Consider the following 27540-nt stretch of genomic DNA (forward strand, 5'->3'; position numbering starts at 1 on the left):
TTCAGAGTACCTATTGTGTACCCATCACTGGGCTTGGCACTGGGCATACAGCAGTGAACAAAACAGATGTGGTTCCTGCTCCCATGCAGCTAACAATCGTGTGGGGTAGACAATATTATTACAAAGGAATATTAGTATTACTATTAAACAAGGATGTTCATATCACCCTACAGTACACTGTGCCAGATGCTGTGCTAGAGAGTGACATGGGAGCACAGGAGAGGACACTTTACTCCAGCTGCTTTCCTGCCCAGCCAGCTTGGCCGGAGCATGGTATTTCAAGAACTCTAACTTTCCCTCCACATACCAGAGCCTGGCTCCCTGCACTCCTTCCTCTGAGGCTTTCTGCATCTCTGCCCACCTCTTGAACCCAAGACCTTTCCTGTTGGGAAGAGACTGGATAAGAAGCAAGGTGACAACTTATATTCCCTTGGCTTCTTCCATCATACATGCAGACGCACTCTAGTCCTGGCAAGGGAGGAGGAGCTCTGCTGTGAAGTGACTCCGTTGCAAGTACTTGATGTTTCCTTGACGAAAGCCAGGGCCATCTCATTGATGAGGCTGGAGTGAGCAGACTAGGCTGGGGGAAAGGGGGTAGGGCCAAAGCTGGTTTGCTTGGAATTGGGCTTGTTATTATAGATCTCTGAAAGATTCATCAGCTTCAAGAATCAGAGTAGTGAGGGAGACTCAGCGACCAGGCCCAGCCCAGGCCTGCTGTGCTCAGACAGTGACGCTCTGACCACACAGTCTCCTTCAATCTGCTCGTACCTCATTTCTTCTCCTCCAGAGCAGAGATCAGTCTAAACAGCTCATAGGTCAAGGAAAAGTATCCCTGGAGAGTCCAGCCAAGTCCCTGCTTCCTGCCAGTTGCTCTCTTGGCTCAGGTTTGAGTTTGCCAAATAGAGAATTCGGGGTTTTTATTCTGCAACTGGATTTTACAGTTCAGAAAGGGTACAAGTCTTTTGGCAATTTGTTGATTCTTATTTTAATCAGAACCCAACTTTTCTAATATCCATGTTCTAATTTACTAAACAAGAAACAACTATATACTGAAAAGGGAAATCGGATTACACTTTTACTTTATTTTTAATTGACAAATAATTATATACATTCATGGGGCATGATGTGACATTTGATGTATATATATTAACACATTGTGGAATGATTAAATGAAGCTAGTTAATATATCCATCACCTCACATATTTACCATTTTTCTGTGGCGTGAACATTTAGAATCTATTGGCAATTTTGAAATATACTAGTTGTAGAGCCTTCTTGAACTGGTTAGGGGACAATTAATTATCTGAAGGAATGCATGAAAACAAGCCACGCTCAGAATCATTAATGTAGATGCAGGTATTCTGTTCAAAGTGTTTTACTCGCCAGTGTGGTGGCTCATGCCTGCAATCCCAGTGTTTTGGGAGGCTGAGGCAGGAGGATTGCTTGGGGCCAAGGAGTTTAAGGCCAGCCTGGGAAACATAGGGAAATTCCGTCTCTTCAAAAAATAAAAACTAAATTAGCAGGTGTGGTGGCACGTGCCCTAGCTACTCAGGAGGCTGAGACCGGAGGATCCCCTGAGCCCAGAGTGAATTCAAAGCTGCAGTGAGCTGTGACCACACCACTGCACTCCAGCCACGGTGACAGTGGTAGATCTTGTCTCTTTAAAAAAAATTTTGCTAATAGATTATAAAGGATTATAAGGATGTGAACATTTGTAGGAGGAAAAATGAGAAGAGAATGAAGAGAAGGAAGAAACTGAAGCACACCAAAGTCAAAGAGGTGGGTTAGAGGAGAGTCAGATGGAAGCTCAGTGTGTTGAAAATAAGCGTTCTGAGTGGAAAGGTCCTAAGTGCACGAGGACATATGCTCAGGTACTCTGGTTTTCTGAGGACAACAATGTGCCCCCTCTTTTCTGCCTTCTGGAATGGAGAGAAATCAGGCCGTGACCACAGGGCTGCCCGCACTGAAAGCACATCTCCGCTCCTGTAACCCATCCCAGCAGCTCAGCCCGGCCAGGGATAGAGCCTATCCCAGCTGGCGGACCCTACCAGAAGGAGGCGTCCCTGGGCTCTCTTTTTGCATAAACTGGAGTAGTGTCCCTCTATCTGAATTGAATCTATTGTTCCAGAAAATGGGTTTGTTTCTATTCATCCACTCCAATGGCTTTACAGTGTCCAGGCACTGTGGGACTCCCTAGAGACACTGTCTTCCTGAACAGTCGAATAAGATATTTGGTTCTTCGGTCCTTATTTCCAAGCTCCTGGGTGCTAGAAGGTTGCATTCACAGCCTAGTCTAGCTCGTGTGTGGCACCGAGTACGTTTGGGAAAGGAAAGCTAGATCAATGAAGTCAAACTATTCGGTCGGTCTTCGCTGGTTACCTGCTGGTGTGGGCGCGGGTGTGCTTGAATTTTTGTTTTCGTTTTTGTTTTTTTGGTAATTATGAAGAAAAAGTTTAAGTTAACAAAAGAGGCAGAAAATAACTTCAACCATCAGAACTGGGAGTGGAGCTCCTCGAGGACCGGGGCACACATCCTATACCGTACCTCACGTCCCCTCTCACGCAGACATTCCTTCTTTCACGCTCCAGCTCGCTCTTTTTACTCCTACTTCCCTTTCCCCCTCTCCCGGATCAAGCGTTAATCTGCGAATCTCTGACCGCAGAAGAAAAAAAAAAGGTGGGTGGGGGGATCCCGAAGTAGCAGAGCTAGGAGGAGGAGGAGAAAAGGGGGGGGGAGGGGGAGGAGGAGGAGGAGGAGGAGCCCGGCGAAGCAGAGTCAGAGGGACTGGTGGCTCCGGCGAGTGTGCAGCCCCGGGGGAGCCGGCGCTCTAGGCGAGGAGCCCGTCAGTCAGCCTACCCGCCCGTCGTCTTTGGCGCCCGCACGCTCTCCGGCCCGCGCCCAGGGGCCTGCTACACTCGGAGGTGGGGCCGCCTCTCAGGGGCGCTCGGGCCAGGGGCGCCATTCGGGGTGAGTCCGCCGCGCCGCCAAGCTGGTCCCCTGCGCCCGCGCCCGCGGCCGGGATGCCGTTCTACAGGCGCACGGTGGTACCCCAGCGCCTGTGCCCGCGCAACCCGCCGCAGCAACTGGCGGAGCTAAGCGACGTGAGCCACCTGGCCGCGCTCAGCCTCCTCCGGCAGCTCGCCGACCTCTGTGGCCACTCGTTGGCTCTGCTCGAGGACCTCGAGGGGCACCTGCTGGCCCTGGGGCGCCGCACAGACAGCCTGTACCGGCGCACCGTGCGCCTCCGCCGCCGCCTTCCCTGCCGCCTGCTTGGCCCGGAGGAGGACGAGGAAGAGCTAGGTAAAAACGGCGCCCCGGTGGCTCGCGGCCCCGCGTCTACCCCGCCTCTGGGGGCGCCGGTCGGCGCTTAGCGCTGTGCCCACCCTCTCCCCGCCTCTCTCCGCCCCTCCCCTCCCCTCCATTCGGGGAGTGAGGGGATCCCATTTCCCCGACCCCCGCCTCCGCCCCGCCTCCGCCCCACCGCCGCCCTACCGCTGGAACTTCCTGCTCTTCACCCGGTCGCGCCGTCCGGAGTGGCCCCGTGCCCTTGGGACTCCCGGCCCTGGGGTTGGTGGCCGCCTCCTGGGGATTTGGGTGGGGGGGGGACCCGCTGGGTCCAGGACGGCCTGGGCGATACTTCCCCCACCCGCCCACCTAGCCCCAGGTCCTCGGCGCCCCCCTCATCATCGCCGCGTCGGAAGCCAAATAGCCGAGCCGCTGGCTTCTTTGCTCCTGTCTAGGAGCTCGGCCACTTCAGAAAGCGCGCCGGAGCTGACCGCCACCTACGCGGCGGCAGGAACCGGCGGTGGTGCCTACTGGCTTTAAACCTGTGCAACTTCCCGCTGGAGCGTGGACGCGGCTCGCACTCATAGGAGTGACTGGGCGCCCTCCCGCCTGCTTCTCTCCGCACGTTTTGGGCAGCTGTGCTGGGGAGTGGCCGGGAGGGGGGAGGGGAGAATGTCCGGGGTTTCGCTGACCCCCTACCCCCTACCGCTAGGGTCCAGCTGCTATTTGCTGGAGAGAATCATTTAAAGAAGTTATTATCAGTTTCCTGAAGTGCATTCACTTTAGGAATCAGCCATGCCTGAGAAACACTGGATCCCAGTGGTGCCCTCACTGAGCACGCGGGACGTGTGAGAGGGTAGGGGGCTACACGAGCCCTTGTCCTTTACTGTTTTGGATCCCAACACTTTACATGGGGAATCCTCTGTCTGTGGAAATGCAGTGCCCCTGAGAGTGTGGGCTTCTGCTCTGAGAGCGAGCTTCTGCTGAAAGCAAGGGGACTGAGTAGGCTGGAAATGCTGACTACAGCTGGGGCATGCCAGGTACCAGGGCCAATCGGTTCCTCCAGAAAGCTGGGGAGAGAAGTAGCAGTGTGGCCAGAAAGTTTCCGATGGAGGCAGAAGATGACTACTGGCTGATTTCTGAGTGCAAGGCTCCAGCTAACTTGGGAAAGAAATGCCTGGGTCAGCCCCTCTTCATTACACACCCCACCCCATCCCCACCCCTTCCAGAAGTACTGGAGTCAGGCCCTGGCACCTCTCTTCATAAAGGTCTCTGACCTCTGAGGTGGATGGCAGAGGCCTCTGGTGGAGATAAATGAACTGGATCCTATTAGAAAAGAAAGGTGGAAGCCACAGATGACTGCCAGATGGTATGTAGACATTGGACCAGGAACCTCTGCATGGCAGGGGCTCAGTTTTTTGCTGGGGTCCCACTGATTACAGGATTAGTCTAGGGGAAATTTGATAAGTCAGCTTGAGGATTGGTTTTCAAAATCCCTACACAGTTTGCAGAGAGCCACCTACTGAGTTCAGTAGGGTAAGTTAAGGACAGTTTTTTCAACTCTACCTTCCTGTCCACTGAATTAGCGAGCCCTTTCTGTGGGAGGGAAGGCAAGGCTTCACCAAGTCACCTTTGGGACCTAACCCTCTCCAGTGATCTGCTAGGTTAGAAAGAGATGGCTTTATGCAATGGATAGCTTGCAATGGGGAGAAACAATTGTTAAGTTAAATTACCATTGGTTTGGCTTCTTGGCAGTTTTCAAGAATGGCAAGAGTGGCCATCTCTCATCCCTGGTGTGGCCTCTTGCCTTTGAGAATATACGTGTCCCACGGCTCAGAGGCACCCAAGGGACTGCTGCATAAATGGAACACAACTACCTTCTGTAAGTTGGTGAAAAGGTCTGATTTTCCATTTTCTGGTCTAATGCCCTACCCTAGACTCCCCTTGAAGTTCTCAGTGCACACTTTTCTCTTTAGGAGCTGTGATTGGGTAGCACTGAAATTAGGCCTTCTCAGCAATGGTCTGAACATAAGTGCCAAATGCAAAAAGAGTTGGGGAGCATAATCAGTGCACCATCTGGCCACTCCCTTGTTGCTCAGGCATAAGCTTCAACAGGGTGTTCACCAAGCTGAATATTAGATTTTGACCGTAAATAAGTAAATAAATGAACATTGTCATGTCTTGCCCTTTTTTCTTCCCTATGCGTTTTCCTCCTAGGACTCCCACTCCCTTACTGACCATTTTGCTGGGGGTCAGCATTTTACCCTGCATATCCTCCATCTGTCTGGATTTCCCTCAGATTCTTCCTCTAGCTATTTATTCTGACCATGGGGCAGGAGAAACCTGGGAAGGTGGGAGGAAGGTTGGAAAGCAACATGGCCAGAGTGAATGACAGCTGACAGGCCAGCAGCATATAGCCTCCCTGCAGTGACAACTTGGCTGCCACTGACTGAGTAGTGGCAAGTCAGACTGGCCCATAGCCTGCAGGCTGGGCTGAGGCCCTGAGAAGCAGCAGGGGGAGGATCAAGAGAGGAGGATCGAGATGGAGGAGGAGAAAGTGGATGCTGGAGAAGTTCAAGGTGCTTCTCTACACAATCACAATCATGGGTCATGCCCCCACCATCTTCAAGGTTACAGGGGTGGACTGGGCTAGGCTCGTTGCCTGGCAACATCCCCCCCCCCCCACTGAAGGCTGTTCTTTGGTAACTTGAACCCCTTTGAGACTGCCCTAAAAGCTCTTGTAACTGGTATGGTGTGAGGGATGGGGATGGAAGGAGGAGAGGGTAGACCACAGGACTGCAGAAGGCCCCTGTGGTTGTGGATCTGTGGCAGTTGCCACACCCTAGGCATGGCCCTGCCTATAAGTTGAGGTTTTCCCCACATCTGGTTTTGAATGTGTCCTGTTTTATTGCATCTGTGGTCTGTACGCTGGGTTCTTCATCTAAAAAATGGTATAGTCAAAGCCATTGGGAAATAGCTCCATGCCTGCCACCATATGCTGAGTCAATCTAAGCTTTCCAACTCCTCCCTTGGAGATCTATATAATGTTTGTAGGTGCTTAGATGGTAATTACAAAAGCAATCAGGCCATCCGCCTAGGGATATAATATCTCCTTTGCCATCAAGGAAGTCACCGAAGGGCTAGATAATTCTAGGTATGTTTAACAACACTGGAGAACTATCATGTTACACCAGCTCATGAACTTGCTGTGGGAAAGATGTTCTGTTGCTTCTTACGATTATTTTGGCTTGAATACAGCCAGTTGGGTCCATGGTGGAAACTCCCTCTTCATCTTTATGTAAAATTCCTACCTCTTGATTTTCCAACTTTATGGCAACTCTGGCTCCAAATCAGAAAGGACAGCTGGTTTATTTGTGTTTAAATCATAATTCCAGTGTGAGGATAGACTGTTGTAAATCTATACGGAGATGAAAAAATGAAAAAAAGCACCTCCGGACTGCAACGAGTTTGCCATTAGACGAGGTATTGTGGACCCTGAGTCTGACCGTCCTTGCTAATGAGGAGAAGAGATGGCCTCTTGAGTCAGATGGAGTGGGGAGGGTGGCAGGAATTTGGGGACTTGGAACAGGCACTCAGCCAGGGCTTACTTTGTCTCTGTCCTACCTTTCATCCCCAGAGGCTCTTGGGACAGAGAGTTGACAGAGTACAGAGGGGGAAGCAAACCCATTTTCTTTTCTCTTCCCACTCCACCCCACTTTCCATTTTCTTTTTAAATACCATGAAATTCCTGGTCTGCTTCATGGTATTTCCATGTGTTGAAAACATCTTCCCTGGAAATTTGGATACCAAAATGTCCACTAGAATTTCTTCCACTTTAGAAAAAAGAAATTTAATCCTCTCTTTTTTTAGACACATGAACAGCTAAAGTGATAAAAGTGTCAGGATGTTGGAATAGTAGAGTAATAGGAGAAGATTCAACTTATGGCTCTTGGGCTCAACCTTGACCTTGATGAAACTGATTAGGTTTAAGGAGGAGAGTGGTACGTTTGCATCATCTGTTCCTGTACCTCTCTGGTGTGGTACCAACAATTCAGTCATTAACCACCATATGTGTCATAACACTTGACATTCCAGACCCAGAAAGGGGATGGTACCTGTCCAAAGGCACCCAGCTGGATCAAGACCTTCAGTAGTCATGAGTGCTGAAAAAATTTTAGTGCCTCCCCATATGTAATTCCAAGTGAAAGCAATACTAAATCTGTAAATAAAAATGTTACTCTTTTTAAATGACTCAAAGCTCACATGGATGTTGAAATTAAAATATCTTACTAGATTCTTTCTCTCTTCCTCTCTGTCTTTTGTACCCCTGCTGTTGGTGGCCTAATCATGTATTTAATCTGCTGATATGGGAATGTGGTACCAGCTGGGTCACACAGGAGGTCCGTGACAGGAGGCCTCCACCTAGAAGCCATGCCTTCTGACAACCAGACTAGTGCTCTGCCCTCTGCAGTGATGCTAAGTTCAAAGTCAGTTGTTCTTCGAGAGTCACTGTCTTGGCATTTTCTCTAGTTGGAACTTGTCCAGGATGAGAAATAACTCCTGTCACCTTTAGTAACTGAGGGCACCCTGTGGTTCTGTAGTTGTGGCCGGGGGTGAGCTGAAGCTGGAGAGGAGAAAGGAAGGTCAAACTTATGTCATATAGAGAATAGGTGTGAGGCAACAGGCTCTCTTGTTAAAGCAAAACATAGTCTTCTTTGGATGGAAAATTGCTCCAGAAAAATGATCTTCAGGTGGGAAGGGGTGGCTGGATAGTGACCCTGACACTGCCGCAATCCCTCTTGATCCTTCTGCCATCTTTATACCTGTTCTTCTCCCTTGTAGCTTTCAATCCACTTGTGGACACTACTTGCCACACACCTGCATCCGGACTATTTTCTGTTATTCTTGTAGAGGCTAGTTGGCATTTCAGAAGGCACCTTTTATTAAAAACCAATGGGAACAGGAAAGTAAAATTATTGCCAAAAATGCATTTAGCATACACATTTACCGGGTATGGATTTCTTATCCTTCAGTGCTCAAGTAGCTTAACAGGCTCACTGGCTTTGCTGCTCTATTCCCTCTCTGAAGGTCTCAAATCATCTTTTCCTTAGATTATTATTTTCTAGCCTTGAAAAGTGGGCACAACTGCATCTGGGCCCTGTCTGACCTTTGTGCTGGGTGCTAAAGACCCAGAGGTAAATAAGACCCAATGTCTCCCTTCGAGGAGCTCCCAAGCTGCAGAGGTAGGTGCCATCTCATTCCCCACCACATCAGCATGTGGTCCTGAGTATCAGGTCTTATTTAGGTGGAGGAGAGCTGATAACCAGAACCAGGACCCTAGATCACATACCAGAAGATTCTTCTGCTCAGTTCAGTTTGGGGTCCAAAGATGGAATTTGGACTTTTAGAATCGGCTATGGTAAAAACAAAAATAAAAACCAATCTGTCATTCTGTTAGTGTTACTGTGAATTTAGCAATGCTTTTAAATGAATTTGCAGTTTTAAACATTATAATGTTATCTTCACGCATATGAAGAGTAGTGCTTATTCAGTCCGTAGACAATGCTTGGCGGATCTGCAAACTTACAGACTTCTTGTGATAACTCTATGGTCCTCTAGAGTCCTCTACTCTCAGTTGGAAATCGCTGGCCTTCCTGGTTCAAGCTATCAGCTCTTCCCTGCTCTGTGGAATTCCATGATTTCACTCAAATAAGCCCTCATTGAAGTTTTCAAGTTAGAGTGCACAGGATGGCAATACCTTAACAGTCAAGACTACTTTAATAATGCCACGAACAGGAGGTATGTTTATTAAGTGTACAAGTGGTTTGCAGTAAAGTGCTTTGTATGAGGTCATGCGCAAGACCACTAGGTATCAGTCAGTTAACTTGGGAGGTTTGAGCAGTTAGGCAGCCCTTCCTCCCTCCCTCTCTCCCTCCCTCCCTCCCTCCTTTTCTGCCTTCCATTCCCTTCCTTCCTCTCTCTCTTTCTAAAATGTAAGCTCCTCAATAAGATATAAGCTCCTTGAGGGTAGGAGTCTTTATCTGTTTTTACTCTTGTGTCTCCAGCTCCCAAAACAATGCTTGGCACCTAATAGGCACTTAATAAATACCTGTTAGATTGAATACCTTCTTTCTTTTTTTCTAGCCATTGCACACTTATTGAATACCTGACTCTGGGCCCTGCCCTGTGCTGATTTCTGGGGATACAGAGTAGAACTAGGATGCAGGTCCACAGTCCAGTGGGGAGAGCAGTGAGCCGTAGTACTGTGGAGACAAGGTCTAGGCTACCAGGGCAAGGCAGAGGGGGCACACCTTACTCAGGACAGAGGCTGAGCAAAGCTTCCAGGAAGATGTGATGTCTGAGTTCTGAAGGATGATCTGGAGCTGGCCGTTGAAGATTGAAGAGGGCGGGGGAGGGAATTCCTGGCTCAGGAAGTAGCCTGTGCAAAGCCCTGGATATGTGAGAGAGCTGGTGTGGGGGAGGAATTCACTGCCAGTGATTCAGGAGGAGAGGGAGCAAGGCACCTCCTGACTCAGAATGAGCCCCCAGGGTGGAGGTGGGGTGGGGAGTTCCTCACATCCTGTTTGTTTGTCAGGGAGTTGGATATGAGGGTCTTGAGAAGTTTAAAATGCATGGTTCAAATGAAGTTGTAATATTAACTAACTGTGGATTTTCTTTATCAACATTCAAGTTTTCATTATCCTTGGGCAGATGAGACCCAGTCAAACTCGGCTCCTTCATGCTTTGCAGGGCGAGGCCCTGGGCCCCTCTAAAAAGGCCAGACAGAGCAGGAGGGGCTCCGAGCCACAGTGAGAAAGAGAGAGAAAGCAAAAGTCTACCTGCCTGTGTGTCCCCGGCTGTGTATCCAGTTGCACTCCAAAGCTAAATGTATTATTTATGCCCCTGCTTTTCTGTGAGTGGGGACATTTGAGGCTTGACGGTATCTTTTATTATTATTTTTCTTTCTGAATAGCATGGATTCTTCAGAATCGTCTGTAATTCATCAAGGGGAAAATCAGATTTTTTTTTTTTTTTTTTTTTTTTGGAAAATTGACTCGAGGAGATGAGTTTTAAAAATGTATCTATCAGCTGTTTTAATTTTGACTGGAATCCTTTGCTTCCGAGAACAGTGTAATTAGCTGCCTGACAATTTATAGCCTGATCCCCAGTAACTGAAAAATACCAAACTCAAATTATTTCCCCAGACTAGGAGGCCCGGAGGTGACTGAGGTCTCCTTACGTTAACATCCTTGGTCCTTGGGGGCTGAAGGCGAGGGCGGTTCTCTGCCCTTGCAGGAGGTGGTATCTCCAAGTTGTCAGCAAGACAGGCCTTGTTGTTATACACTGAGTGTCTCCTTTGACTCAGTAATTCTACTTCCAGGATTTTATGCTAAAGAAATAATCAGATATTGGCGGGGGCGGGGGGCGGGAAATGTTCAGGGAATCCCCACTGCATTTTTTGGTTATTTGCATTAGCCAGAAAAAGGAAAATAACTTAAACATTCAATAATAGGGGAATGGTTATATACATTTTCCTAGGTCTATGTGATAGACTAATATACAGCCATGAAAAGCTATGCTCTAAATGAATTATAAGGCTACATGGAAATGCACAAAATAATGCTAAGTAAAAACCAAAGACAAAATTTACTGTGTACAATATCATCTAAAATAGAGCACCCACATAGACACATACACATAAGAGGAAACTGGAGAAACCTATGCCAAAATGCTGACAATGATTATCTCAGGGTGATGGGATTATGGGGATGAGTGATATTATTTTCCTTCTACCATTCTGTATTCGTTAAAATTTTCCAAATCAACATCTATTACTTTTGGTAAATAGAAAAGATAATGGATGACATGTTAAGGAAAAGGATCTTTGGATTTGGAATCGTCAGCTTCCAGGTGAAGTCCCACTGGCCCAGCACCTACTAGCTGACTCTAGTGTCTCTGAGGCACAGTTCCTCTTCTGTAAAATGGGGTTAAACACTACCCAGTTCACAGGGTTGTTGTGAGGATCCAAAATAATGTATGTATTAATGAAATGCCTGGTGCCTATGCTGCAACCATGCACACCATCACTAAATACTAAGAAGGTGAAATTCCACGAAGCCTGTTGAAATCCCTGGATGGGGATACTGTCAAGATGAAGTTATAATAAGAATGTTCCTAGACAGCTCCAAATTGCAGCCATTCTTCCCTTTTCCAGAATATGTAAAGAATGTTTGTGTGCCCACGGAGGAGCCGCATCTAGCTTTTGAGGCTGTCAGCTCATCTTTCCCAACCCAAGGATTTTCCTTTCCTCTGACTCCTCCCTTCATTCTCCCCCACTGACATCTGTTCACTGCCTCGCCAACCAAGGGAGAAAACATTCTTTGGAACTAAAGCTGAGGCACCACCAAGAATCATGGCAGCTATGACATGTTTATTGTCACAGGGAATATGTGGTGCTGGCTGACCACAGAACCTGCCAGGCTGGGCTGCCAAGGAGGGGCTTGAATGAAGCAGCAGAGGATGGATGCAAGCCCCACAGCCAGGCAGCGTCCCCTGCCTTTGGGCAGAGCTCTTGTCCAAGTGTCTCGCTGGCTGTCTGTTTTCTTCCCCTTGGGACGTCTGCATGGCTCCTGGTTGAGCTCACCAGTTTTACAGAACCAGCCTGGTTTATGGGTGAAGAAACACCTTCTCACAGAACTTATGGGACCTAAGCGTGTTTCAGTAAAGTACTGGGCAGTTTGCCTGAGGGCCCAGCATGCCTAACTCTAACCAGCATGGATACGAAGCAAGGAAATCCTGAGCTCACAGCCAGGCAGCCTCAAGGACATAAGCACACCTCAGCAGTGTCTACAAGATGCCCTGGCCACCAGGCAATCCAGCCATCTCCCTGGGTAGAATCCTTCACACTGCATGTCTGATTGCATTTTTCATTTTTTAATTACAGCCATAGACTCATATAGACTCTGGCTGCCAATTCAAAGCACCTAGAGAGTTTTTTAAAATTTGTTAATGTTTTGCTACATTCTTAATAATTACACAAAATCATTATGTACACCAATAGATATTATTGACCAAGATATAGTGATGCTTAAAATAAAGTCCACTGTAATCATTACAACATGTTGGTAAAATTTACCCTAAATGTTAAAAAAAAAAAAAAAAAAGTACTAATGCTGTGGCTCCACCCCATACCAATAAATCCAGAATTTCTGGGGGACGAGGCCCAGGAAACAGTACTATTTAAAAGTTCCCATGTGATTCTACCATGCAGCTTAGGTGAAGAACCCCTGTTATAAATGTTAAAGCTGGGAGAGAACCAGTTTCCCGACTTATTTGAACACGCAATCCTTTACAAATTATATTTGTGGATAATGAGCATGAGCTATGATGTAGACTTAGATTAAAGTGACAAAAAAATGGTCTCACAGATGAATTAATTGTAAGCAGTAATAATACAAGGTTAAGTTATGTGTATATATATATATCCAATATATATATATTGTTTTTGTTTTTTTTGAGACTAAGTCTTGCTCTGTCCCCCAGCTGGAGGGCAGTGGTGCGATCTCAGCCCACTGCAACTTCCGCCTCCCGGGTTCAAGTGATTCTCCTGCCTCAGCCTTCCTGAGTAGCTGGGATTACAGGCACCCGCCACCACGCCTGGCTAAGTTTTGTGTTTTTAGTAGAGACGGGGTTTCACCATGTTGGTCAGGCTGGTCTTGAACTCCTGACCTCGTGATCCTCCCACCTTGGCCTTCCAAAGTGCTGGGATTACAGGTGTGAGCCACAGTGCCTGGCCAATATATTATTCAACATTGTAAGAGAACATAGGGGTTGGGCGTGGTGGCTCATGCCTGTAATCCCAGCACTTTGGGAGGCCGAGGCTGGTGGATCACCTGAGGTCAGGAGTTTGAGACCAGCCTGGCCAAACATGGTGAAACTCTTTCTCTACTAATAATACAAAAAATTAGCCAGGTGTGGTGGCGCATGCCTGTAATGCCAGCTACTCAGGAGGCTGAGGCAGGAGAATCGCTTGAACCCAGGAGTTGGAGGTTGCAGCGAGCCAAGACTGCGCCATTGCACTCCAACCTGGGTGACAAAAGCAAAACTCCATCTCAAAAAAAAAAAAAGAGAGAGAGAGAAAACATAGGAAATTAGAAACATGAAACCATTTTATTTTATTAATAAAAAGGATAAATATATGGTGAGGTAGAGTAAAACATCTTTTATTTTACATATTTTGGTTATAACATGTCATCAAAACCCACTAACATTTTAAACAAGAACAGCATTTTTGTTTTCTTACGTCACTGCCACTTAATATCACCTATGATGTTACTGGGTTGGATCCCTATACCAGGTCAATATCAATTTATTTATTTTTTGCAACAGAATGTAACAACTCCACTATGCACAAGCTCGTCAGAGTATAGGCAAGAGGAAAGAAACTTCCAGTTTGTAATAGTTAGTGTTCTGAAATAGGCTGTGCCAGAAATTCCAAATAGAAGTTGGAATGGTTGCCTCCAAATCAATGTCTAGATCAGACTCTGCTTTTCCATGTTCTCTGATGTGGCACACTCTTTCATGCAGCTAGATTATTGTGTTAATAATATGGCATAAGAGTGAAATGTATTATCCACATTTGTATTTTGTATTTGTATCCACAAATATAATTGTAAAGGATTGTGTGTTCAAATAAGTCAGGAAACTTTGGAGTGGTCTCTCCCAGCTTTAACCATCTATAACAGGGGTTCTTCATTCCACTTGCACAATAGAATGTATAAACGTATTGAGTACTTTTGATCCCATTTATACTTCAACAAATGCAATGCAGAAGAAAGAGTATTTATCTTTTTTCCCTTCACGATCCCAACAGAAATAGTTTTAGAGTATGGATCTAGGCCAACACTCACCTAGAGAAAGGAAGAGGACTGGGGCACAGGGATCTCCGGGTAGGTAGGTGGCTGTGTGTTTGGATTTCCAGTGCAGAATCTCTCTTGTGGCTATTTTGGGGTCCTGAGACATCCACTTATGTGACCCTGTCAACAGCCCCCCCGGGAAGTACTAGGGCAAGGGGGACAAAGGGAAAGGGAGAACTATGGGGGGCACTTTTGGCATCCCTCCATAGTGTGATCAGAAAGGGGAGATGCTAAAGGTAACCCCTATAGTTTGCCTCCCAAGCAATACTGTACATCAAGGATGATAAATAAGACATCAAGAATAGGCTGTAGCTGGGAGAGGTGGCACAGGCCTGTAGTCCCAGCTACTTGGGAGCCTAAGCAGGAGGATCCCTTGAGCCCAAGAGTTCAAGGCCAGCCTGGGCAACATAGGGAGAACTTGACTCTATTTAAAAGAAGAAAAAGAGGCTTCAGCATCTCCAGAGGAATCTGTTTAAGAAGGCTGAGAAGGCCGTGTTCAGGAAGAGTTCCACTCGAAATGCTGAAAATTGAAGAAAAGATTCAGTACTGAAAAGTGGGGCACATTCCAGCTCCCAGGAAACTTACCCGTTAAGAAAACTCATTTCTTGAGGAGTTTGGATAGCAAAGTCTCCCTGTATTCCAATTTCCAGCCTGTATTACCTCTTGGAATAAAGAGTTACATAAGTTTACTCCCTGTTGCAAAATAACCCAATGAAATCTTTTTTCCCATAATTCTGAGTTAATGAAAATGGTAGATTTAGGAAACAAATGTTATTGGCTTGCACAGAGGTTTTATATTTTGTGCCTGTAGCTTCCAGACTACCTGATGCAAGTGGGGTGTGGGGTCATGAGGGAATGGGAAGAGCTAGTGAAGAAGAAGGATCTCTTTGTCCTGTTAAACATTTATTTCACTCTCGTAAGATGCCAGAGGGAGCTGGTAGAAATTTGGCAAGCAGGTGTCCCCTCCAGGTAGAGGGATGGCAAAGGGTGCTTTCCCTGGGTGGATTAATTAGGAGAAGCCACTCCTCTGGGTGGACCAATTTTAAAAAGTCACGCTTTCTGGGCATAGTAACTAAATAAAGGTACTTCTTCCTCCATGTGCAGTCAGACAAGACATTGGGCTTGGCTGAATTGTGTCTCCAACTTGAGACCCCTTTGCAGGGTACAACTTGCACCCAACAGTATGAGCGGTCCTGTAGTGCCAGGTGCCACCAGCCACCAGGTATACAGAAATATGTCAGTGATATACCCTGTTCTTGGATAATTTATAGGACAGCCCCTCTAAATCCCCCACTGGCTTTAACTTGCCCCATCTGCTGCCAGCTCCACCCTTCCTGCGTCCCTGCTGGCAGAGCTATTCTCTATGGTGATGAAACATCCACCCTCCAGATGCCCGGGCTACAGGCTGCTGTTTGACGTGGCTGTGCTGCTCCTGTCTGGGGATCGGGCTAAATGTCTGCTTTCCACAATGAACAGCCAGAGTTACTGGTTAATTGTGGTGGCTCATTGCTTCTGGGTTCTAGATGGGAAAACATGGAAATCATTTAACACTTCACTATGGCTTTAAAACTTTTCTGTGTTCTGTTTAAATGTGCTTTGAAATGGTGAGTTTGGGTGTAGCTGAGATACTTCTCCCCTTTAATTTTCCTGTTCTTTAATAAAGGAAAGCAGTTTATCTTTCATCTGGTGATTTACAGCTGACTCTGAGGGGTAATTCCTACCCCACTCATTGTACTATGACTTTGCCAGGCTTTTTGCCAGGTGTTGGTGATATCAAAGTGATAAGACTTACCTTTTGCTCTTCAGTCTTAGTATTTAGTTGGGGAGACAGTATGGAAGAAGACAACTTGGCTGCAGACCTCGCTACAGACCCTTTCACATAGGGTCCAGTGTGAAAAACACAGAGTACCGAGGCAGGGAAGGTTTTCATAGCTTTTTCCTCTCGTGTCTTCCTGAAAACTCTTATTCATTCCTCCAGACTTCTGTTCAGGCATTCCTTCCTGTTTATGGCCCTCTCTGACTCCCTTCACTATGTTCCTGCTATGCTTTTTTCACTATGTTCCTCCAGGTAACCTACCCTGTGGGTAGGAGGCAGAGACTGCCAGTATGTATTGACCATTTTTGAATTCATGTTTATTTCCTTCTTTTACCACCTCTTGAAAGTAATATGACCCTCTTCTTTAGAACTTGAAAGAACACCCTGGCCATCCCTTGGCCTTAGATAAACTGGAAGCTAGAAGTTAGAGGTCTCTTCCTAGGAGAATTGAAGCCCATCTTAAAGGTTGTGAGGATTTGGAAACAAGGTAGAACTATTGAGGCCTTGTGATCCCAGTACATTTAGATGAGTATAAACAGTTCCTTATAGCTCAAGGGAAATCAGAGTTACATTAGGTGGTCGTAGGCTAGTGATGGGCCTTTGAGAGTAGAAGGAGCCCTGATTATCAACTTGGCTTACTTTGCTAATTTTGCTCAATGTAAGCCCAATTCAGTATTTGCTAATGGAGTAATTTTTGGTGCTGAGTCTCTGTTTTCTGTTTGTCAGGAGGATCAGATGAAAGCCTGTATGGGAAAAGGCTTTGTAAACAAAAAATCACCCCCCCCAAATGTTAAGTATTACCATCTTTTAGGGGCAAGGATAGTGGCTGACTCATTCCTCTTTCTTCAAAATCTAGTTTGGAAGTAGGCACACTGTGAATGTTTGTTGAATGACTAACTGGCCTAGTAAGAGATGGGTTTTTGTATTTCTTTAAACCTCTGCATATTATCTAATAAATCTGCTATATTAGTTAATGCCTACCCTTAGCTTTTTTTGGTAATTTTTGCCGTTACCAACACTGTGAACCTCGTAACACCCAAGAGGTGGTTATTGACTCCTAGATACTTTGCCTGCAATAGGATATACCACTGCCAAATTGACAGTGGTGTCTGGGCTGAGGCCTTTTGTCTTAAGAGCTTAGATTTCCCACCAGACTCCTCGAGGGTTGTATTTTATTCCTGTCTGTGTTCCCCCACTGCCCTGGTATGCAGTAAGTGCTCAATACATATTTTCTGAGTGACTAACAGGGAGAGGGAGTGGCATGTTTTTGCACTTCTATTTGGCCAGTCAAATAAACTCCAGATAGCAGAAAGTGACAGATGTCACAGCTAGATCACCCTCATCTTACTTTTATACTTGAGATGACCCCTCCTTTTCTAATTTAAAAAACCTTTGGACAAAGACCCATGTTTTTATTGTTACCTTTAAGAGCTTTCTATGTGCCTGAAAATATATACATCATTAATTCATTTTATCTTCACAGTGATTGCATGAAATAGTTACCATTATTATCTCAATTTTCTTGATAAGGAAACAGGCTCAGAGAAAAGTAAACAATTTAGAGTTATGGAGTAAGTTGAACATCCAGAATCTGAATGCCCGTCCATATTCTCCATCACAATCAATGGGGAATAGATTTTACTGAAAGCAAGGAGCAGAAAATAAATATGTTTTTACCACCATCAGGGAGGCGATTTTGTTCAATGCACTGAGTTGGGATAGGATTCGATGGAGGGCTTTCTAGTAGATTGCAGGAGATTCAGCAGGAACTTATCTGGTGAGATTAAAAAGAATCAAAATTTCTAGGGGGGCACAGGGAGAAAAAACAGGAAATTGAATTTTCTCTGTGAAATTAACTAGCATTTTTGCCTTTCTTTCTAATTTATGAAGCTCTTTTACATTTGTTATCTCATGTGATTCCCATGACAGCCCTGTGAGTTATTACTTCTATTTGAGAAATGAAAAAAATAGACTCAGAGATATTAAAACTGACCTGCCCACAGTGGCAAGTGGGAAGTGAAAACCAAGAAACAATTTGCACTGTTTTAGGTGGTGGAGATACAGGAGTGAACAAGACAGGCCAAAATATTTGTCCTCATGGAACTTACTAAGTAGATAAACTATGATTTATTTCTTTTCAATTGCCCTCTGTCAAGTAATAGATATTGGTTTTAGTTTTCAACCTTAACTGTATTTTAGAATCACTGGGCACACTTTGAACAAGACATTGATGTGTGTGTGTGCACACACACTCAAATTTTAAACCTGCTCTAGGGGGTTTTAGTGTGCAATCAAGCTCAAGAACCATTGGTTTAGAGCAGTGGTTTTCAACCTTGGCTGTTTATTAAAATCACCTTGAGAATATATATATACATACACCGATGTCTGGGCTTTACCTCTGAGGCTAATTAAATTAGAATCTTTGTGGTTATGTCCAGACACGTGTACTTTTAAAATGTGCCTCCTCAAATGGTGCTACTGAGTTCAGGGTGTGGAGTTTACATGAAGCACTTGAGATAAAGAATAGCTTGGTCCCATTTCACAGACTGTGCTCCTCACCTCTTGAGCATATGAATCATCGGTCCTTCATTCTTGCAAAAAAATGTTTATTGAGTACCTGCTGTATCTCTGGCGAGTTCCTTCTCTTTCCTGGGTCCTGATTCCTCCCTTTGTAAAATGAGAGACTGGGATGTCTCTGAGACTTACTGCAGCTCGGTCTATAATTCTACAAATGAGAGTGGGCTGGGAACATTAATGGCTCAGAGGACCTACTCTTGGAGACCCAGGTTAAATTATTTGTCTTCTTGACAGTACTGTATGCTTCATTTGAGAGACAGAAATTCATGAAATTCCAAAAATGTGTGAGCAAGCCTTCTCTCACTAAGCAGTTTGTCCACAAGGAGCAGATGGACTCTTCTTCCTTCGTCTCATTCACCATCTTGCTGACCATCGGGTTGGCAGCACAAATGTGCATATGAGGGCTGGATCAGAGGGAAGGACTCAGTGGGGTCAGGCTGTGAAAGTCCGCAAGAGGGAAGAAGAACCAAAAATGTGCCTTGAAGATCAAAAGCACCTGGAGCAGCAGAAAGCGAGCTAGAGGAAAGCAGCCTGCCACTTGGCCTAATTTTCTTTGCACCTAGAGTTGGTCTAACACTGGCAGAAGACAGATAATAAGGATAGCTGTTGAGAGGTAGCAGAGTTAGCACAACAGTGAAGTGCTTGGGCCTTGGGGCTACCCTCCCTGGGTTTGAATCCCTCACTCTACTACTTGTTTTCTTTCTTTTTTCTTTTTTTGAAATTGAGTCTTGCTCTGTGACCCAGACGGGAGTGCAGCAGTGCAATCTCAGCTCACTGCAACCTCTGCCTGCTGGGTTCAAGCGATTCTCCTGCCTCAGCCTCCTGAGTAGCTGGCTTACAGGCACCCACCACCACGCCTGGCTAATTTTTGTAATTTTTTTTAGTAGAGACGGGGTTTCACCATGTTTACCAGGCTGGTCTTGAGCTCCTGATCTCAGGTGATCCACCCGCTTCTGCTTCCCAAAGCGCTGGGATTACAGGCCTGAGCCACCGCACTCGGCCCTACTACTTGCTTTCTTTATGACCCTGGACAAGTAGCCTGACATCTCTTTGCATTAGCTTCTCTCTGTGTGAATTAGGGATCATTATAATAATAGTACCTACTTCATAGGCATGTTATGAAGATTATAAGCCTGGCAGGCATTAAATATTTGTCACACAAAATTTATAAGTAATACTTCTAAGTGTTTAGCACTTTACTTGTATTTGCTTCTTAATCTTTGCTTTATTTGAAACAGGTACTATTTTCCCAATTTTATAGATGAAGAAATCCAGGCATGGGGATGTTGTCACTGTGGCATTAACTAAGTTAGTAGTCACTGCAAAAAATGAGCTAACTAGTAAGCCACAGAGCCAGGACTTGACCCTGGGGGAATTGATTCTTTAGTGCCTACTCAACTGCAGGATTGTATAGGACTGTACACAGTCATTATCTTAGGCTTGATACCTGAACATAAAGGAAATGAATTGGGCCTGGAAATGCTGAAAAGGGGGAAATATGGGTCTCACCTAGAGGAGTTGACTCTGTGGGTGGGGACAGCAGACATATGCATAAGAAGATTGCAATAAAAGATGCTTTGTGCCTAATGTCACGGGAGTTCAAAGTGGCCAGTGACAGCTTTGTTGTGATGCTTGGCTTTGGACTGGACCCCTGATGGGCATACGGAGTGTGTCCTGGGCAAGGGGAGCTGCATGAGCAAAAGCAAAGAGGTAAGGCTGTGGATGGCATTTTTGGAGTTGGAGAAAGCACTGTTTCCCCTCTACCATATGGTATAGAAGCCTGGGGTGGCCCCTCAAACTTGGTGCCAAGGTTGAGGGGCACCCGGTACTACTGGGCCTCTTTTTAGGACCCCATGGAAGCAGATGGTACAGAAGCATAAACTTGGGCTGTCATAGGTGGTTTGGACATCCAGTCCAAACCCTTCATAGCACAGATGGGGAAACTAAGACCTGGAGAAATGAAAGACTTAGCCCCAGCAAGCCAGCAGCAAACTATGGAAGGTTTTGTCAGGCCAATATTTCTGCCATGCAGTGATGCGTAGGAGAGCCTGGGCCATTTCCTGGAGATATAATTGAGTAGCACACAAATCTACTCTAGTACCCAGAAGTCTTCTTCAGAACTTGATTTCAAGTTTTCTTCTGCTTAACTCCCCATACTGTCATAGATGAAGTCTTAAACATGAGACTTGGCAGACCTACCGTGGAGGCAATTTTACAGGGCGAGCTGAGAAGAAGACAGGGCAGGGACCTAACATGATGTGAATTATCCCCTAAGACTTTGAAGTTCTCAGTTGTTTTCCTAATTGTTTTTTAAGCATGAGATAAAATACCTAGGCTTACAAAGGAAAACAATGGTACTGAAAGACAGTTATCAAAATACTTTTTAAATTGTGATATATAGTAATATATGTGCTTCTTAGCATATTTCAAATTGCAAGATTTAGCATTGGGTCTTATAATTACCAAAATATTGAATGAGTGAAATTTCAAGATACCTTCAACAACTATCGTATGATCTGTGATTTCTATTACTGACAAAGGCACAGGTACTGCTAACACTTCTGTGGTTTGTTGCCTATATTCATCATTTCAATTAGAGGTTAGTGAAAATAAACAGTTAATTCTTTTCACATACAAGTTCATGGGCCTCCTTAACTCTCTTCATGTAACACTTGGTTAAGAACTTAATGTAACTGGTTAGGAATCCCTGTCCAAAGGCAAAGCCGAAGCTGGAGAACTGACCCAGCATGGGATCTTAATCCTGCTCTAAGAAATTGACTTGAAGGAGGAGCTTGAGTGCCCTGAAACTCTATTCAAGATTGTAGTGTGCATGGAAGGTTTTCATTAGTGCAACTCAGGCTCTCTTTCTGTTTCTGTTTCTTTTACTTTTTTTTTTTTTTTTTTTTTCGCGGTGGGGGACAGGGTCTTGCTCTGTTGCCCAGGCTGAAGTGCAGTGGCATGATTATGGCTTGCTGCAGCCTCACCTTCCCAGGCTTAAGTGATCCTCATGCCTCAGCCTCCCAAGTAGCTAGGACTACAGGTGTGTGCCACCACACCCGACTAATTTTTGTATTTTTTGTAGAGATGGGGTTTTGTCATGTTGCCCAGGCTGGTCTCAAACTCCTGGGCTCAAGCAATCTGCCTGCCTCAGCCTCCCAAAGTGCTGGGATTATAGGCGTGAGCCACCACACCCAGACTCTGGCTATCCTTCCAGGCACATGGCAGGACTGCACTTCCTCGCCTCCTTGCAATTAGGGGTGGCCATGTGGCTTGAACCTCATCATATTCAGAATTGATTCCACATTCTGTCTTCCCTGCCAATCTCTCTTACTTCACCTCCCACCCCTTTCACCAGGTCTACTTCAGCTGTGCTGGCCTCACTTCTGTTCCTTACCAAGCTCATTCCTGCCTCAGGATCCTTGCACTAGCTGTTCTTTTTGGCTGGAACACTCATTCCCCAAATCTTAGTATGACTGACTCATTCTTAGCCTTTAGAACTCACTGTTCATGTTAACACCTTATTTTTTAACAGCTTTATTGAGATATAATTCACATACCATATAATTCCCCCATTTAAAGTGTATAATTCAGTGGCTTTTAGCATATTGGTGGAGTTGTGCAACCATCACCACAATCAATTTTAGAACATTTTCATTACCCTAAAAGGAAATTCCATTCCCCTTACTGGTCCAATTCCCCATCTTCCCACCAGTCCCTAGTAAGCACTAGTATACTTTGTGTCTCTATGGATTTGACCATTTTGGAAATTTCATATTAATGGAGTCATATAATATTTAGTATTTTGTGTCTGGCTTCTTTCACTTAGCATGTTGTTTTCAAGGTTCATTTGTGCTATAGCATGTATCAGTACTTCATTATTTTTATGGCTGAGTAATATTCCATTGTATGGATAGACCACAGTTTGTTTATCCACTCACATATTGAAGAGCATGTTTCTTTGGCTTGTTTCTATCCTTTGGCTATTATGAGTAATGCTCCTATGAACGTGTGTGTTCAAGTTTTTGTGTAAACATATGCTTTCATTTTTCTTGGGTGTGTACCTAAGGAATGGAATTGCTGGGTCATATAGTAACTCTACATTTAACTTTTGAGGAACTGACAGCCTCTTTTCTACAGAGATTGCACCATTTGATATTCCCATCAGCAATGTACAAGGGTTCCAATTTTTCTGCATCCTCAACAATATTTGTTATTATCTGAATTTTTTATTATAGCCATCCTAGGGAGTGTGGAGTGGTATCTCATTGTGGAGTGGTATCTCATTGTGAACTAAACATCTTTTCATGTGCCTAGTGGCCATTTGTATGTCTTTTTAGATAAATGTCTATTCGAGTCTTTTGCCCATTTTTGGATTGGGTTGTTTATTATTTTGTTGTGGAATTATAGTTCTTTATGTATTCTGTATATTAATCCCTGGTCGGGTATATGACTTATAAATATTTTCTCTCATTCTGTGAGTTGCCTTTTCAGTTTCTTAACAGTGTCCTTTGATGCACAGAAGTTTTTTCAATTTGATATGCCCAAGTTACCTATTTTTTCTTTGGTTGCTTGTCCTTTTGCCATCATATGTAAGAGGCCATTGTCTAATCTAAGGACATGCAAATGTACATGTTTACTTTTAGGAGTTTTATAGTTTTAGCTCTTATATTTTGGTTTTTGACCCATTTTGAGTTAATTTTTGTATATGGTGTGAAGTAATGGTCCAACTTCATTCTTTGCATGTTCTTGGATATCCACTTGTCTTAGCGCCTTTTGTTAAAGAGACTGTTCCTTCCTCCAGTAAATGGCATTGGTATCCTTGTGAAAAATCAATTGACTGTAGATGAATGGGTTTATTTCTGGACTCTCAATTCTGTTACTTTGATCTATATGTGTATCCTTATGCCACTAGCACCCAGTTTTGAAAACTTTGATTGCTTCAATTGCTTTTGATTACTTTGTAGTAAGTTTTGAAATTGGGACGTGTTAGTCCTCCAACTTAGTTTTTTATTTTCAAGATTGTTTTGGATATTCTGGGACCCTTGAATTTCCACATGATTTAAAGGATCAGTTTCTTCATTTCGGCAGCACTGCCTTATTTTTACTGTTTATCAAGGAAATCCACATTCATTTTTTCTTTTGACAAATATTGATTGAGCACCCACCATGTGCCAGACACTGTGCCAAGTGCTGTGAACAATTAGCCATGGCCCTTGCCTTCAGGGAGCTAAGCATTTAGTGGGAGAAGCAGACATTAGTCAAATAGTTACCAAAATAAATTTAAAATGAATGATAGAAATGATTGACTTAGTCATGGGGGACCAAGAAAATCCTTCCTGGAGAAATCAATAATTAGGAAGGTGTCTGAGTTGGAGGAGATGTATGGGAAGAGTATTCCAAGCAGCAAGAACATCATTCTCAAAGGCGAGAAAGGAGGAATGCAAGGAGATGAATTTGATGACCTACAAGCACAAGAGAAAGAGCAGCATGAGATGAGGGCGAGCTGCCTGAGGGGGACCAATTCTACAGGGTCTTGTGGGCCACCGAAGCAGAGAAGTAACATGATCTGATTTTGATTTCAAAATGCTCACTCTGGCTGCTGTGCTGAGAATGGACTGGAGAGGGGTGTGCAAGATCAGTGCCAGTTAAGAGGATATTACCGTAGTCCGAGAGAGAGATGAGGGAGGGCTAGATGAAGGTGGCGATGGCAACCCTGCAGAGGAGGTGGACAGATTCACAAATGCAAGAGAAATGAAGGAGGTTTCGGTGTCAGTCCTTAGTTCTTGAGGCCTATGTGATGGTGTTGGCAGGGGTGGTCTTCACCAAAATAAAGAGTACATGAGCATGGGTGGCTTTGGAGGAATCATTGTTACTGAGTTTGAGATGCTTTCTGGATGTTATTAAGTTATTTGATCCTCACTCCAGATCATCCTCATGAGAAAGGTACAAGACTCTTGTCTTCATTTTGCAGATGAGGAAACTGAGTACCAGAGAGGTTATCATGGTTTGCCCAGTGCTGGTCTGCCAATAAGTGGCAAAGCCAGACCAGAATCCTGTTATTCTAAGAACAACCCTTGTGCTTTTTCTTTTCCATGACACCAGAGCTGACTCTCTAGAAAGGCCCATCCCAAATAGTTTCCAATAATAAGTGAAGATCAGTACTCGGATTTCTCCCACAGACACCAAGTGTTTCCCAGCCCTCCAAACCTCTGCTCCCAGGGAAGCATTGGCCTCCTTTTTACAGAATTCATATCTGCAGTATTGCTACCAAGCCCCTCCAGTAGTGTTTAGATCTTCCAAGTACCTGAGTTATAAACCTGCATTTGTTGTTTGTGCACAGAGAGCTGCACTGCCTCTTTTCCCAGTGAGGGTCGCCCTGTCCGAAAGCCTTCCTGCTTCACTACTGTTAGAGGCAAGGGTCACTTGTCAGTTGTCAATGTATGGAAAGCTGAAATGCTGAGACATTGAGCCAGAAGATGGATGACAGAAAGATTAAAAATAGATGACATGTCAAGGTGCACTTAATTTTTTTTTTTCATGTTCAAGTAGAGGACTGTGAGGAGAAGGAATTGAACAAGTGGCAGGAAATGGGGTGAACTGAAAAATTAGGAAAAAGGAAAACAAATACACAAATTCAAGAAGTAGGAAAAAGAGAAAATAAAGCAGTTAAAGGCACAGGTTGGGGAGGAGATATCCTAGTTTCAAATCAGGTTCTGACATTTACTAGCTGTATGATCTTAGGCAAGTTGCTCAGTGTCTCTAAGTGGACATAAAATTGCAGTAACTTTATGGGGTTTGTGTAAGGATTATAAGGAAAGCATGTAATGTCCTTGCCACAGTACCTGGCACAAGATAAGCACTCAACTGTCAGCTGTTAATATGACGTGCAAGCCCCTCCTCATTTCTACTGCCTCTGCTTCCCCCAGCTATCCCCAGGCGGGTTCATTTTGGCCAGCTTGGTGAACCATTCCAGCCACTGAGCCAAAATCCTGACGAAGGCAGGAAATATTGCATTAGCTTCAGCAGACCCAGGACCTGGGGAACTTGTGACAACAGCGCTCTGCATTGGTCCCTGGGGCTTCTTGCTGCCAATTTGATCTGATATCAGACATCTCCAAGAGCGATCCTTGGAGACCCATGCTGCCTCTAGGTTGTTTTCTCCTCCCTTCCATTCCTTCCCCTTTCCCTACCACCCCCACCATATTGACTTCTGCTAAATTCTGCCCACTCACTCTTCTTTCTATTCCAGTTCTCCTCCAGGACTAAAGGCCTGTCCTCTATCCTTGTTTTGGTACAGATTTCCTGACTGTTGAGCAGCCTACTTGCTTGACTTCTTTCATCAATACCATGCCCCTTCCCAGGGTGTACATAACTAGGTTTGCTAATTGCACCCTCTGAACATTGTACTTCACTCAGCCAGCTCCCTTTTCCTTCTAGAACAGTGGTTAATATAACCCTTTGGGATCTCACACTTCTTTAGGACTTAGCTGAAGCCATAATGCCTGCTCCCAAAATACACGTGAATTCAATGCATCAGTCAGGATAGGCTCAGTTATGCTCCAGTGACCACCAATATCAAATTCTCACTCTTTGGAACTGTCCAATGTGGATTGATGGGAGGGATGTGTTCTTCTTAGTCACTCAGTGATCCAGGCTGGTGGAGCTTCCATCTTGAACATGTGCTTCCATAATTGCCATGGCAGGAAAAAGAGATATAGGATCTGACTTAACGTTTTTAAAAGATCCCCCTGACTTCTGTGTAAAGAATGGACTGTGAGGCAGCAAGGGTGGAAGCAGGGAGGCCTGGAAGGAGGCCTGGTTCAGAGGATAGCTGATGGTGACTTGAGCCACACAGATGGCAGTGGAGAGGGAAGAAGTAGATGGATTTAGGATCTGTTTTGGAGTAAAGCAGACAAGATTTTCTGCTGGATTGGAGATGCGGAGTAAGAAGAATCAAAGAGTCCAGGATGACCTCCAGATTTTTGGCTTGAACATCTGGGTAGATGGCATCCATTCTTAACTAGCATCAAAACCACGGAATCCTTGACTTTGTCAAGACATACCTGAGTGACAATTGAAAGGAGCCTCAGCTTGGACTTCTTTTAGGGTGCCCCTCCAGCTGTTTTGTAACAATGTAACTGGCAGGACCTTTTTTTGTTTTTCAAGAAAGCTGTTCGGTAAAGGACACACATGCACACTCACATGTTCACAAACACACACACCCACACACATCACATGTCACACACTGCTGTGGCAGCCCTTTCTGGACGTCACACAGCACCATTCCCAGGAGTCCTTCAGGGTCTCTTACATGGTCCTGTCACTATTTTTGTTTCTTATACGAATCTTTTGCTAATGATTCTCAGTTTAAAAACAACAACCATGACTGTACCCTCAAGGAGCCTCCTCCTAGGTAGCAACCCTCTTCTGTTTTGTTCCCGGGAGGAGGTCAGCACCAATGAGTGACCTAGGAGGTCTGAAGGGCCTTTTATCCTATCAGAGTGGTTTCCAGCCTAGGGAAATGTGAAAACCATAGTGGCAGCACACTTATTAAACCAAATGTGCTGTTACACCATCCAAAGTGGCAATCTGTGGCTGTTAAGTGCAATTGCTAACTAAATGCGTAGCCTGTTGCCTAGGCAGCTCATTAGAAGGAGAGGGGGTTGTGGAAAACTGGAAATAAAATGAAAGAGTCTTGGCCACTGACCTGGTTGGTTCCAGGCGGAGTCGGTTCTGAGGTACACTCTGTAGCTTTAGTGTTTCTAAGGCCTCAGGGTGGGAGTTCACATTAGTGCTGCAAACAGGTACTAATGGGTTCCATTCAGATGCTGGTTGCCAGACTTTCTCTCAGAAAAGGCCAGCTGGGCAGCCCTTCAGGCTGTGTGCTTGAGAGGGGAAGTGGAACAAAAGGAGCGCCCTGAGGCAGGGAGGGGTGAGCCTTAGCA

The 27540-nt window shown here is 45.1% G+C and overlaps 1 protein-coding gene across 2 annotated transcripts in view; it reads left to right on the forward strand.

Annotated features, from left to right (window-relative positions):
• Nucleotides 1–27540, forward strand: part of PIN4 (peptidylprolyl cis/trans isomerase, NIMA-interacting 4) — a 363345-nt gene that overhangs the window by 72306 nt on the left and 263499 nt on the right. The window contains exon 1 of one of the 2 annotated variants that reach the window (XM_050776445.1): nucleotides 2732–2735. The exons of the other annotated variant lie outside the window; for it this stretch is intronic. The gene's annotated coding sequence lies outside the window, so the exon portion shown is untranslated. Of the gene's footprint in view, nucleotides 1–2731; nucleotides 2736–27540 lie in introns of those variants that run through there. 2 annotated transcript variants of the gene reach the window in all.

This window comes from Macaca thibetana, chromosome X (genome assembly GCF_024542745.1).
Source record: "Macaca thibetana thibetana isolate TM-01 chromosome X, ASM2454274v1, whole genome shotgun sequence".
Lineage (NCBI taxonomy): Eukaryota > Metazoa > Chordata > Mammalia > Primates > Cercopithecidae > Macaca > Macaca thibetana.